The sequence below is a fragment of the Rhopalosiphum padi genome, chromosome 2 (assembly GCF_020882245.1).
Source record: "Rhopalosiphum padi isolate XX-2018 chromosome 2, ASM2088224v1, whole genome shotgun sequence".
Lineage (NCBI taxonomy): Eukaryota > Metazoa > Arthropoda > Insecta > Hemiptera > Aphididae > Rhopalosiphum > Rhopalosiphum padi.
The window spans coordinates 24,119,248-24,134,440 of record NC_083598.1 but is presented as its reverse complement, the minus strand read 5'-3'; positions in this window follow the sequence as shown (position 1 = coordinate 24,134,440).

The following is a 15,193-nucleotide window of genomic DNA, read 5'->3' as shown; positions in this document are numbered from 1 at the left end:
TTTAATATAAAATTCAATATTTAATAATTGGTAATAATTGATTTTTGTAACATTATAATTATTTTAATTTAATATACATATAATGAGTACCTACATGTCACAACTAAAATATTAATTATTTATAAAAATTAAGTAAAATAAAAATAAAATATAGGAAAAACGAAACTTATTATTTACAAAAATTAAAATTATGGGCAATACCTAGTAAAATTTCATTTAATGGATGATTGTCAACATTTGAACATACTTCCAAGAGTCTATTTGATAAATCCTTATACTTTTTTTTTATTTGGGACATATTCAGCAAGTAATTGTTCTGATATCATTTTATTCAAACTTTCTTCTTTTTCAAACAATCTATAAATTTCCAGATGATTGGTCTCGTACAAATTAACATTGCTGAAAATCCATTGTGCCAGCCCTCTATTTTGTTATTTGCTCTCGGTAGATTTTCTTTAATACGATTAAAACAATTTCAGATTTCATTTGGAAACAATGGAGGTCGGCGATTTCCTCTCTTGCCTAAAATACCAATCCATGTACATTCAAAATAGGTTATTAGGGGTGATAACATCTCTTCATTTTTGGCATAATATGTGCTTTCTAATAATATGTCAAAAGATTGAATTACCTTATCTAGGTACAGGTATAAAAGCAAGAGCTGGTAATTTTCGTACCTCTAATGCAAAATTAACATCGTCGCTATATTGTTTTGCCGAATCAGTCAAATAATAAAAAATATACATTTTGTATGAAATAATAGCATTTTTTTTATTTTTTATTTTTTAATACCAAAAATAAAAAACTGAAGTTGATAAAAAAATTTCCAAAATATTCTAAAAAGCTGTTTTATAAATCGTAATTTACTTAATGAGATTATTGTTATTTATCAGCCACTTGACTTAAATAAATGTTAGTAATTTTTTTTTTTAATTAGATTCACAAAATGGCTTTTGAATATTTTTTTTATTATTTTGTATTTTTTTATTTTCAGTATGAAAACATAAAAATTGTAAACTAAAAATGTAGCGCAAGTGTCTAAGAATTATACTTAAAAGAAATTTATTAAAAATATTGATTAGAAGAAAAGTTTTAAATATTTTTATTACCCTGGCTCGAAATATATTTATACACTTTCTCGATATTTATTTGATTGCATTTTATACAATATTACCTGTGAAGACGTATTTGCCAATATACCACGCGTGGGCATAACTGTAGTGATAGCGCTTTCTTTCATTTAATTTATGGTTCCTTTTGCTTTGATTTTCTGTTTTGTATATGATTATGTTTGGTGGTTTTTGTGACGAAATCTATTAAAATAAATAATAATAAATTACACAGTAAGCAGTAATCTTGCTGAAGAACAAACAAAATAGATACGCTCCACTGAATTGTTTTGAAACATGGACCTATATTTTCAGTAACGATTACGGTATTAAAATAATTTTTGAATACTTTCCGAGAAATAGGACTGATTAATTGGAAATATCTCACTTAAGAAGTTACTGGGAGATAGTATTGGATTCGAAAGCTGAAGATCGCTGCTTAGTTTATTTTCTGGATGAATTCCAATGATAGTGAAAACTGCTAACTAGTCAATTTGAAAAAGTAGTTATTGATGTCTATTACCCTATATATTATATAGGTGTTTAGAATATATATTAATTATTATTATATTTGTTAAATCAGTGATTAGTCCATGATATTGAAGTGCCAATATTTTAGTGAAGATTTTTTTGATATAATATAATATATCGTATAACATAATATCTATCATGGTTAAAAGGAAGCCATTAGTCCTTATTATTTATTGTGTTATTTTAAAAAAGCAAATCATCGTGATATGATGCTGCTTACAATAGCAGACGAAATCCAAAAGATTGCTCGCAAACACGAGTAGAGGCTGAATCACCATGTCAATCCATTGGCCATCCAATTATTATATAACTCCAATGACATCAGATGTTTAAAATCATACGATTTAGTTTAAAATTTTAGATTAAGGCATGAGCCACCTCATTGAAAGTGAGTCCACAAACGTGTAAAGTATATATACTTTATATCTAGTATGTAAAGTATTTATAATTGTTAAACATATTTAAAAGGACCTTTGAGTCGTTTAAATAATAAAGTCCCAGGACATTTGAAAAATTGTTCTAAAATATTCAGACTACATTTTTAACTACAGAATTCTTGATTTTTAAATAAATTAATACACTGAATATATATTTTATTAAACCTGCTGTCTAGAGAAAGTTAATAAATATAAAAAGTATTTTTTTTTTAAAAGCACTTAAAATATCATTACTTTTTATTAAAACTAATAACTTTTCTTCTAATTCTCCTCCCACTATAAATATAAATAACACTTTTGTACAAATCATAGATTTTTCACTTTTTTTTAAAGTTAATATAGTTAGTATAAAACTATAAAATACTACGACGAGATAAATACATTTTTTTCTACAATACCGATTTTTGTCGGTTTCAGAACATTATACAGTAACAATTACACTGATCATGAGTTACTCCCTATAAAACAATTACCGATAAAAAAATATAATATATCAAATATATTTATATAATAAATATTATAATATGATATTAAATTGTCTGAATTAGTTTTAAATAGTTTCTATGGTTAGGTTTGTCCAAAATTGTGTAAAACGAAATACATTTTACTATTAAACTATGTTTTCATAATTTTGTATTAAACCCTTGACTGCTTTATTAAATTAATTTTATTATAAATACCTTTTTTTTTGTAATAGAAATAACTATTTTATTTACTATAAATAAGAAAAAGTGTTATTTATATTACAGTAGCAGTGTCATAGGGTTAAAACACTTAGAACATTATTTAATTTGAAATAAAGTGTTTTTTTTAATTAGATGAAAGCGTAGGTATTCACGACAGTATAATATCAGTGGTTAGGTTTAATTGTAAAGGTACCTCAGATATTGTCATCATTTCTTCGCCTACGTTATACTTGTTTACGATTTTTAATTGTAAAAGAGTTAGCAGCCATATCGAAAAAAAAATGTAGGTATAATTAAAGTGGTAAGAAATTTGGCCATACGTATAGCCATAAATATTAATTGTTGTGTATGTGATAATTGAGTATTATTTAAATTTTGCGGTATTATGTAATATAAATTGTATAGAGTAATGAAGGTTAATACCACTATCGATAATGATTGCTTTTAAAAATAAATATTTTTTTGAAATTAATTTTTCATAATGTGTTTAAAATGTTTAAATATGTAATTTTGAATAGTTCTTGACGAAATTCGTAACTGACATAACTATACGTTAGGCTGTGACTCGTTCCCCAAAAGTACCTATCCACGCCGTGTTTGTTCTGGAAAAGTTTTAAATGTATACGATTCAGCGTTTATGTAACCAAGTCAATCGCGTTATTGCATAAGTCTTCCATTAGGCTGCCTTTCCGATTTTTCAAGAAGTCGGAATCGACAAGATTTGTTTGACCAGGAACACGAGTGTCTGAGTAAATTAAATGATGCGTTGTGATAACGATAAATAGTGATCTTGAATATTTTCGGACACTGTCAATAGAAACTTTGGTGTTTGTCAATTTTGCCAAATTTCGGACACTACCTGTATTATATACATCAATTGCGCCTGTGCAAAAAAGATATATTAAAATGGTATAGATCAATTATTGCGACGTAAAAATAATGGTCAGGTAAAAACTTTAGATAAAATTAGGGATTCGAACACGTAAAAGCAGATTCGTAGTTATAAAAATCTAAAGTCACCAAAAATATTTGTAAATTATCAACACGGCTTATTTGTAAGTTCTAAAATAAATGATGAATGATGATAATATTATACACAAAATATATATTTTGAGGAATCGATTGATGCAATTGACTTACAAAAATGTATCACATCCAAATATCGACCGGCTTAATTGATGTATACCTTTGTTTCTAACCCATAATTTTTGTTTCTTTAACTATAATTTTCGATGTAATAGATGTAACTATATTATAAGACCAAAAATGTCATTAAGTGATTGGTGTTAATTTTCTGTATCTATGTATTGCGCATTTATTGACCAAACATCGTAGAACTTTGCGATCGCTTTTGATATTATAAATTGATTAAAGACATACTGTAATTTTCTGCAAAAAAAAAAAACTATTCCATTAAATAATATAATAACTCATCGAATTTACTTATATGACCTAGTTTCTATCAAGTCGTAATAATAAATGTTGATTTTTATTAGCGAATATTATTGATATTATTAGTATTAAATATTATTGCGAGTATGATGTACGATTTTTACTACATAAAGTTATTGCAATATTTTATCAATGTAAATTAAGTATACTTATATAAAACGTCAATAATTAACTTTTAAATAAGTATTTACTACTAATTACTAATTTATTCTCGTTTTAATTTTCAAAAATAAATTTGATTAAAAATATACAAAAAAAGGGTTAGTTCTCGTTAAACAAAATAGAAGTTTGTATCTTATTACTTCTTGAACCGTATAAAAATCAAAGCATTCAAAAATACGATATTTGTGTTATTATACTTTAAAGTTTTAAGGATCATAATTTGGAAAATTGTATTCTTAAAGTACTAAAAGGAGTGGGCGTATTTGACGAAATGAATACTTTGATTGATTAACTTAATAGTTTATATAGAACAAGTGAAAAAAATTGTATACTGTTGCCGTTTTTAAACGTCTGGCTTGTTTCATAGTTCAATATAGTTATACACACATACCTTATAGTTGGTCGTATCTATGTACTATACACGAGTGTATTCTATTGGAAAACACGTGTGGGTTGTATATTGATGAATTTATAATCGCCATCGTTTTCAACAATATAATATTACAAGAACAAACGTGTAACTGTGTATTATTTCACTGGTTGTTAGGAATTAATGGTGTTTAGTATAATAATGACAATACCGTTTTGCGGCCACGCATCGCAGGTGTTACACACAAATGCATAAGAATTTAATGTATACATGCATGTATAATTGTGTGTATGTTTTGTAGATTATATATGATGTACAACTTTTATCAACTTTGCTAACATGTGAGATCGATTTATGAACATACTTGGATAGTTACTTGTACTGTACAAACTTTTTTCGAAACACTAATATGATGAGATGATCCATTTAACATAAGAAACTTAGTATTTTCAAAAACACTAACGTTTTTAAAATATTTTTTTTACATAATTTTAAGTGGTTTAAAAACAACATTTTTACAAATAATTATTTAAGTTTTTTACTTTTTCGAACGAAAATATACATTTTTAATTTAATATTCAAAATTAAAATATTATTCAGTGTATTTTGATATATAGAAATCAAATTTTGGACCAGTAGTTTTAAGTTATGTTAATACTTTTAGTTATGTTTTTAGAATGGTGGAGTATGTAGTGGAGTAGTGGCCCAATATTTTGTGGGGTACTTCTGTTGTACCACTCAATGTAATCTACTCTGCTCATCTAAATTTTAATACTTATAACTAATAAACTATTTTTCCAAGATTTTATTTTTATACGTACCTACTTCAAATCACTTCAAAAAATATTCTTCTTTGGATTAAGAAATTAAAAATAATAGCGATAAAAAAAATAAGGAAAGAATAATTTTTTTTAGAAAAACGTTTGAAAAATTATTAATGACTTTAAATTAAAATAATATTTTCAAAAACGATAAAAGTTTTTTAAATAATGAGTGTATTGCGTTAATTGGATAATTCATTTATTGATTATTATTTTCAAATACTTATAAAATAGTTTGTCTATTATTATGTTCTAATGTGCATAATAATTAAATATATTTTATTTCTTACCAAATATTATAAATTTATTTAATTATTATTTATTATAATATTATACGTAAATAAATTACTGATCACACTGAAAGTGTATTTTATTTTTATGCAATCCACCGTGTATGATATGCCTATTGCCTATATCATCTAAGACTATCAAACTTCACTATAATAAGACTAGATAAATTTACTGATAAACTATTTTGGTATTCAATTAATGTAAATCTGGTTAAGCAAAATGCTAAGATTATTGTACTTCGTCAGAAATATTGGTTTACAAATAATTATTCCTGAAGATCCTTAGTCAACGTAAAATGTATTTAAAGGGTAAACTACTGAATTATCTTGTTTATCCTCAATCATAATATTATGTATAATGTATATTATAATCAATTTCTTTTGAAGTAGACTAAGTACTAAGTACTAATTTAAAAATAAAATATATATTTTATAGACCCAAGAACGCTTTTTAAATTAGCTAAAAAACACTATTTTTTTAAAAAAAAAAAAAGGATTTGTGAAGTTTTGATTGTTCTCCATTAGTTTGGGCAACAGAACAATGTTATGTAAATTGTTGTGCAAATTATTGTTATACAAATTGTTATGTAAATTTTCTTAGAAATTGTTGTGTGCGGCCCACAAGTGTGATCGAAAAAATTAACAATAACCACCTCTTAGTACTATTTGGTGTGTTTTACGAGGACGCCTTAACCTAACCGGGGCTTTTGACAACAGTTGGGCCAGTTTTTTTCGAATTTTTTAATAGCCAATGAATTGACGACACATATTGGAAGCAGCGTCACGTCCGAGTAGGATACGAAGTCGTTGAACAGTCTCCGCACTCCTTTCGTTAGATTGGTAAGAGGTGTTTAAAACCAACACACCTGTTTCAATAGACTTTCAGTTCATAGTGACACTTGACAAAAACTGATTACACAACAAAAAAATCGAAATTATAGGAGATTAAAAATGATGAGAACAATTTTGTAAACATAAAAATAATAATATGGCAACTGATTAAAAAAAAACGTTCTTTTTGGGACACTCTTTATATATAATATATAAATACAATTATTTACTTTCTTATATGGTTTGTGGTTGTATGTAGTTTTGTATTTGTTTAATATCGATTTATAATATTTTTGCATTTATTTAGAATACAATATTTTTAATATTTACGAGTTTCAAATCAGTAAATTACCAATCAATTATTTGATTAATTATATTATTCGAATAATCATGTTTGAAAATTAGTCTAATAATTAATTATGAAAATTATCCTAGTGCAATTTTATTTGGATAGTAGCGAAAAGTTCATCCGAATAATAATTTATTCAAATAACATTTTATCTAAACAATCATCTAAGTATAATTTTATTTAGATATTGCTCTACTCTGACCATAATGTTACGGGAGTGGTTTAAACTAATACCTAAGTATAGGAATATCTAACATATTTAAAAGAATCATAGATAATAACGCTTTTTACATTTTACTATTAATGCATAATGTTTTAATTATTTTAAATACACATTGAAGATGTAACATATTGCGGTCCTAATGAATTGGGTACTTCAGTATCTAGCTGACAGTATGGTTCAGTATAAGAATTTGTGTGTAGCAATTAAGCTATATACATTACTGAGCTTTTATTATTATTATTATAAAATATATTTTTAGGCAGTGAAACGGTGTAAGTGGTAAATGTTCAAAACTTTTGCTTAGGTCATTAGATACAGGTGGTATTTTTTAAAGTATGTTTAAAGAAAAATGTTGACTTTAATAAATTGATAATACCACATATTTTTTTTTTTTTAATGCAGGTTTAAATAATATTTGTTTTTAATTAATGTCTCGAAGTACTTTTTGAAAAAATATCATACACATTTTATGTTACATATGAATTTATAAAACTAATTTGAATTAGCTGATTAAAAAAAAAATACGTGGACATTTTCGCTCATCAGTATTTGTATTAAGGCTATAAATTATATGGTTTTTTTTTTTTTAAATAAGTGGATATTTGTAATTATGGAAGTTAGGGATTCTCAAAATCGGTTTGTTCATCGATTCTTAAAATATATTTTAATAATCATATAGATATTTGATAAGTATCCAAACCAGCTGAAAATTGAAAATAATTTTAGAATATTTTTTATTCGTCACTGAAATTTTAATAAATATACGGGGCCCGTGCCTATGTCCCTCTTTTTTTTTTATCTATGTAGAAATATCCATACTTCGTATTAATAGTGCAACCTGCATTTTTTTTCAAATGGTGAGGGTTCAGTGGTTCTACGCTTCGTTCTATATCCATATGCTAACAATATATTTGACATAATTTTTTATTGGGCTATCTGTTGCAGAGCTGAACTATATAAACTTAATATTGACAAAATAATAAAAATAATAACATGAAAATAAAAGTGACGATGCCTCCCAATGGAGGTAATTTTTCATTAAAGTTGATAAATTATCCATATTATGTTCTAGATTAAATAAATATATTTAATAAATTATTTTATATGTCCCGAGGGGTAGGGGCCATTAACCCCCTTCCATTTGGCTGCACCACTGTGCCATAAACTCTCGTATACCGTGTTCTCTACTTCCCCCCAATTTACCACTGAATATACATAATATTTTTACGTGTATTAATTTTTTTATTACTTTTATGCTGTATATTAATAACTGTTCATATTAATATATTATGTATATTATTGTATACTCGTACATTTTTTCTTATTAACCTACTAAATCGAAGTTAGTATGTTTAAAAATATTATTAAGTCCACAGGGTTTTTTTTAAACTCTTAAGCAGTTTTAAATGTGTTAGAAATAGTAATAATGAAGGTAGAAAAGTCACTCTGAATAAGTATTTAAATGAGATAGAAGCCGGAGCGGCAAAAAAATAATAATGTCAACGTGTTCATAAATACATATATATATTATATGACCTGCTTTTGTTTTTTCTGCAGCCAAATTTATAGCCAAATTTATCGTTTTAGTTAGAAAGAGCCATTATAATAGTTGTGGAAAAAATATTTAAGTCTTATTAATGTAAAACTGAATATACGGATATTATTTTTTTTAAATTTTTAAATTTCGGAATTGTTATTTATAAACTAAAAATAAATACATTGTTTCTTTCTAATCATTATAGTGTTTTTTATTTTTTATTATTCTGTATTCATAAATGTTTTAAGTTCATATAATGGCTTGGGAAAAAAAAATTAATTGACGTAATTGACAAAAATCCATTATTTTTTTTTATTATTATTTCAATGAGGTGTATACGTTTTTAATATCTGATTAAAAAAGTTACATCATTGTACCTTTTAAATGACCTTTAATTGATATTGAGTTATTATTATTTCAAAATAAATTATAAAAAAATGTGATGCGTTTTATGGAGTACTTTTTTCATAAAGAAAATAGTTTACAAAAATAACCAATATATATCTAGGTTATAAATAATTTTGCATATTATTTGTGTTTTAAAGTAAACTTGCAGAGTATTTAAGTTTAGTTATGATGAATACTTTTCAAAATATCATAATGAGTGATAACAGATTTTGAACTTTTAGTGTATTTATAAATGTATCAATATATGAAGAATGGACATATTCTATTCGAATAACTTTTCTGTATGAACCTTTATTTACTTAATTAGGTCAATATTGTGATGGCAGAAATATAAAAACTATAAATAGATTATAAGAAATAAGACAAAAATTACTTTCTCGTCTTTTGTACGGTAAAATATTCAGGTTTATTTTATAAGTTTTAACCAGCTATGTGTAATCAATAATTTTCATATCATATTTTTACTTTAAGTGAATATTGGTTATATTATTTATATATGAATTATATATTTTGTTTTTCTATAGGTAGTTGAAGTTGTCCCATATTATAAAATTCTTTGGACATTAATGTTATTTAAAAAAACGATTTCAATACATTAAATATTTCAATATATTAATAATTCTCATTACAAATTAAATAGTACCTACATTTAAGATAATTAATTAAAATGCTGTGTGTTATACTTTATTACCAAAATTAAAATGATCAAATGTCCCATACCATGTTAAAAAACTGACCATCTATTTCACAAATATATTTGTCCCGAACAAATAGTTTAAAAATAATGTCAGCGTGATCGTTGAAGTATTTTGTCAAATTCATAATTTATTATATTGGGTAGGGTAGGTTATAATTTTAATATAGATCGTATAATAATATGATATTATCGTTTTCTTACAAATCTGTAACAATTTTATGCTTATAAACGTTTTTATTTTGACTTTTATTTGTATCGTATTTTCTTTATTGATATCTATTATTTTTTTCATTTTGATATGATTTTGTAATAAAAAATATCACATTATAGTAGTTATATATTTTGGCTTCTTATTATTCTGTCTTGAAAAATAATATATATAGAGTAATATTTATTGTAATTTTGTTAACGATTTTATTAAAATAAAATAAAAAATGAAATAAAGTCAATTTTTCTAGTAAATTCTTAAAATTTTATCATTTAAATTATTGTCTCCTTTCCTTCATTTTATAACTGGAAAAAATATTTATAAAATAAGACAAATAATTGAAATTTGGGGTAGGCATAGCTGAATTTTTTTAATCTAATATTCATATAATGTTGAACAAATGAAAAAAATTCAAAAAAATAATTTATAATGAGTAATATAATTATATTTTATTCATAAATCATAAGTTATGGACTATTGTAACTTTTTTTGCTCTATGTGCATTTTGTACATAACCTGAAATATTTATTTAGGTAAACAAAAGAATGATAGTATTTTTCTATTTTAAAAAGTGAATATTTTATGTTCAGAAAAACAACTGATCATTAAACATATATTATATTGACCGTAACGTTAACAAATGCGTACATGTGCGTTGTACAATTTATAACTATTTTAAAGAAAATTCCCTGTAGCCCAATGGTACAAACTATTAAAACTCGTATTTTTATTTTACAAAAATACGAAACTCTCCGAGAACAGCACCCAAAAAATATCCATAATAATTTTATTTTACTTTGTATTTCTGATGTAATAAAATAGGGTAGCAGTCGAAAACTTAGTGTTGTAAAAGATTATCTTTTTTTTTCTTTAAAATACGATTTTATGTTACTCTCCTTTTAAGTTTAATGTTTTTACATCTAAATTTTATGGTTCTGACCTATAGTTCAATAAAACCATATTTTTTTAACGACTGATTTCCTAAGTATGATATTATTATTGTATTATATATAGATACAAGCATTTCGATAAATTTGGGATGGTTTCTATCTAAACACTATTTTAATTTGCAGATATACTCACATAAATCATACCATTTTGGTTTTCTTACAAATATTATCTATTCGTACACGAACATAACCGCATTCACGTCTAATACTGATATGGCCTAACGCTACATTAAGGCTTTAGTCATTCGAATACGCGTTAAGTTACATTTGTCATAAAAACAAGAATAAATGTTTACAAAACATTGGCCTGATTATTTATTTGCATGTAATAATGATCTGCAGTAAAATGTTTTTAGTTTTGGAAGATTAAAATTTAAATTCAACCACTAACATATATAATTTATACAAGATATGGAGGTAGATTTAAAAAAAAAACCACATGGTTCGTATTAAAGACTTAAATTAATTTTAATTTTTGTTTTATTCTATCCCGCTCTTAAAACAATTATTTTTAAATACTATAAATTCTGTAAGAAATTTGTTAAAGTATACTAATGAATGCGATGTTTACTTTTTCATTTGACAGAAAAACCTGAAGTATTAATTATTTATTGACCATTTATACCTACATACAAAGTACCACATTTTCTGTTTAATATTGATAAATATAATCTATTTTTTTCATACTTAATTTTTTTCTTATACCACGGGAAACATGTATGAAATGCTAACTTTAAATTTTGAGGGGCGTTGCCATTTTAATAATATAAAAATCTCGGTTTCACGCGTGTTGAAAACCAATTTACTAGCTTATAGTTGCCAATAAACAAAAGCTTCACAGTAACTATGTATTTAAGGTAGAGTGCACTTGGAACATACAAAGGCCACACTTAACAAATTGTACTCTCGCTCGCGTTGTGAATAACGTAGTTCGTGTGTGCTCGGTACATTTCTGTAGTCATTGGTTCATGTACGATTTACACACGCACGTGAGCACACAACGTTTATTTGTTCGAGTGTAGTAGTTTATTTGCGTATTCATTTTAAACAAGAGTTAACAAATATATTTTAAATTTGATACTTTTTAAAAATTAATTTAATAGACAATTTTTTTTTACCTTTAAATTATACAAGCAAAGGATAATAATTTTAATTGGAATACTCGTTATATGTCTATGACAATTTTTTGTGTTCAAATAAAGTTATTATCAGGAGGGTTTATCATTTGATAAAAGCAGATAAAATATTGTTAAATTTGAGAAAAAAACTTTTAGGTCGAAATAGCAAGCTTGCAAGCTATAGTTAAATTTACTAAAAATGTAAAATTCATAGAGATTTACTACTTACTACTAGAACTTCTATACAATTTAAATCTATAAAATAGTATTCTGAAAATATTATAGTAAAAGTTTCAAAATTATAGAAAAAAGTTAAATGCGATTATTTATTCGTATCAAAGCTAAACATTAAATAGATACTAATAAAATATAACATGAACATATAAGATTAATCAACAGTTATATTTCTTTAACTTCATAAAGATTTATAAAAAATATTTCACACTATTTATAGACTTTCTCTTATCAAACAATTTTACGCAATAAATATAATCTAAATTTCTTTCTTAAATTTAATGCTGAAATTATAAAATGCGCTACTATACTATTAACAGGTAAATAAAAATATCACACTATTCATTAACAGATCAGCTGAACTAAAAAAAATCATTTTTTTTTTTTTTTGAGAAATTTCATGTAAAATTCAAATCATTTCCGCTTTTCTATTTTATAATATTCTGTTTCATAAACCCAACGACTATTATTACCACCATCTTGGTAATATCTTTTCTTGATGAAAAGCGCTTTTTTCCGTTTTGTCCCAACCATTTGTAAATACTTCGTGCAAACCATAAAAAGACAAGAATATAATATAAAATTGCACGAAATTGTGCATATGAATGTGCAAAATTCTTATAGGGTATATTAGGCCAATATAGTATTCCGCTATAATTTCCATGTAAGCTTCAAGTTAAATAGTTTGTTAATATTAATAAATCATTAAATATCTTATTATGAAAATAAATAATTCAAATACTAATGTTAGAAGTATAATTTATAAATTTTTAATTCACTGGCACAATTTTAGATTGCCCAAAACGCCGATATAATGCGTACCTATGTCATATTATTAATATTTTTATAGTAAGTGTACATACAAATGTTAATAAAACTAAGTTTTAATCTTGCAACCTTTAAACTGAGTTGTATAGATCATATTTTTGAACTATTTCATTTCAACCTTTGATAACATTTCTCAAGGTACTATTATAAAGGCGATGGTTGTTTACCTCCCTCTCTACGTATCTTGTGTAAAAGACGTCATCAGTATTATCATATTAAAATACTTGTTAGGATTCTGAATTTATGACGACTACGGACATATATATATAAATACGAAAGAGAACATAACGGATGATGTCTTACCGTGTGTAACATATTCATTAATTAAAAGTAAAATAAAACCATAACTGTTAGTATTTATAAAATATAAAGGTTGAAATGTATTTAATAAAAATTCTTTTTCATAATTTTAATTTTTGAGATGAAAAACGAATGAACATTTTGACTGATTTTAATGATACACTTCCGTATTATACGTTACGAAGACTTAAAGATATTCACATATACATAATAATATATATGTTCTATTTCATACTTACTTGATTGATACTATCACTACTTATACCAATGTATGACATTCCATATTGAAAGTAACCAAACAGTAAAATGGCGTTGTCCATTTATACAATAGAAATTTTTATTTTAAGTACACTAAGTTAGTAATATTATATGCTCCAGGAAATCCATATAATTTCAATATTTTGTTTAAATATCCAGTTTTGTCAAAATTTTTTGATATAATGTCTATTAAAATTTGTTTTTATATATTTTTAAGCTGTTAGAACAACACATAAGAAATAATTTATTGCACTTTCAAACTTAATATATTAAAAAAAGTATTTTTAAATTAAAAACTAAATATTGTGATTCAGTAGATCTTGTTAAAATTAGAACTTAAGATGCTTACTGAAAAAAATTGCAGATATTATGTAATGTATGTAATGTCGATATTTATAAATTTCTTGACAACGAATGACTAATTTGTGTTACATATTCTAGTTTTTTAAATATAAAGAAAAAATGTAGTCTACATAAAATATTGAAATAAAACTATGAAACATTTTAAAATTACAATCTACTATAGATAAAAATAGCTAAACTATTTTGAAAAATATATCATGTCTAAAAAAATCCTACACAAATATTTATAATTATTTATTTTTACATATACACAAAAAAAAACAATAACGGTTTTGTTGAAAACCGCATATGTGTAAATATTCCCATTTTCCGTAATTTATTTTTAGTTTTTTCTGATGATTTAGAAAAATACTGGGAATTTTAGATATAATCTTCTACCAGAAACCACCCTTAAAGTGTAAGATTGAAGCATTTCTTATTGTTACTGCTCTAAAATGTGTTAACATAAACAAAAATTTAATATAAAAGAAAGCAGATATCATAATAAGAATAATACATTCATCACTCAATTTTAAATCTATTATATATAATATTTATAACTACTTAAAACTCATAAAAGTTCTATACATTTCGTCAGTTGTATCAGAGTTTTCAATTTAACTCGATACTCAAGTAATTTGTCATGTCACTTACGTATCATAATTCCAATGTACGAATTTCAAATGATTAAAAAATAATTTCCAAGACAAGTGCATATCGCCATATTGGAGATGATTTATAGACGACAAGACCAAAAATGTGCACAAAAGCAAACTTCCCAGAACATGATTTAGTAGACGAGGACCAAGTTTTCTAAGAACATAGGTTAAGTTATGAACACGCAATGTTGTTTGTTGAATTGTTCCATTGATTTAGCTGACACGTCGAAATTAAAAGCTAAACATACTTTTTCAAGGTACGACCGTTAAAATAATTCTGTTATGTCTCAATCAAAATAATATTGTTCTAACATACATTATATTCCTATGTGTTAATGATGGAATTTCGATTTCGTAGAAGGCATATTATCTAAAATAATTATTAACATAATT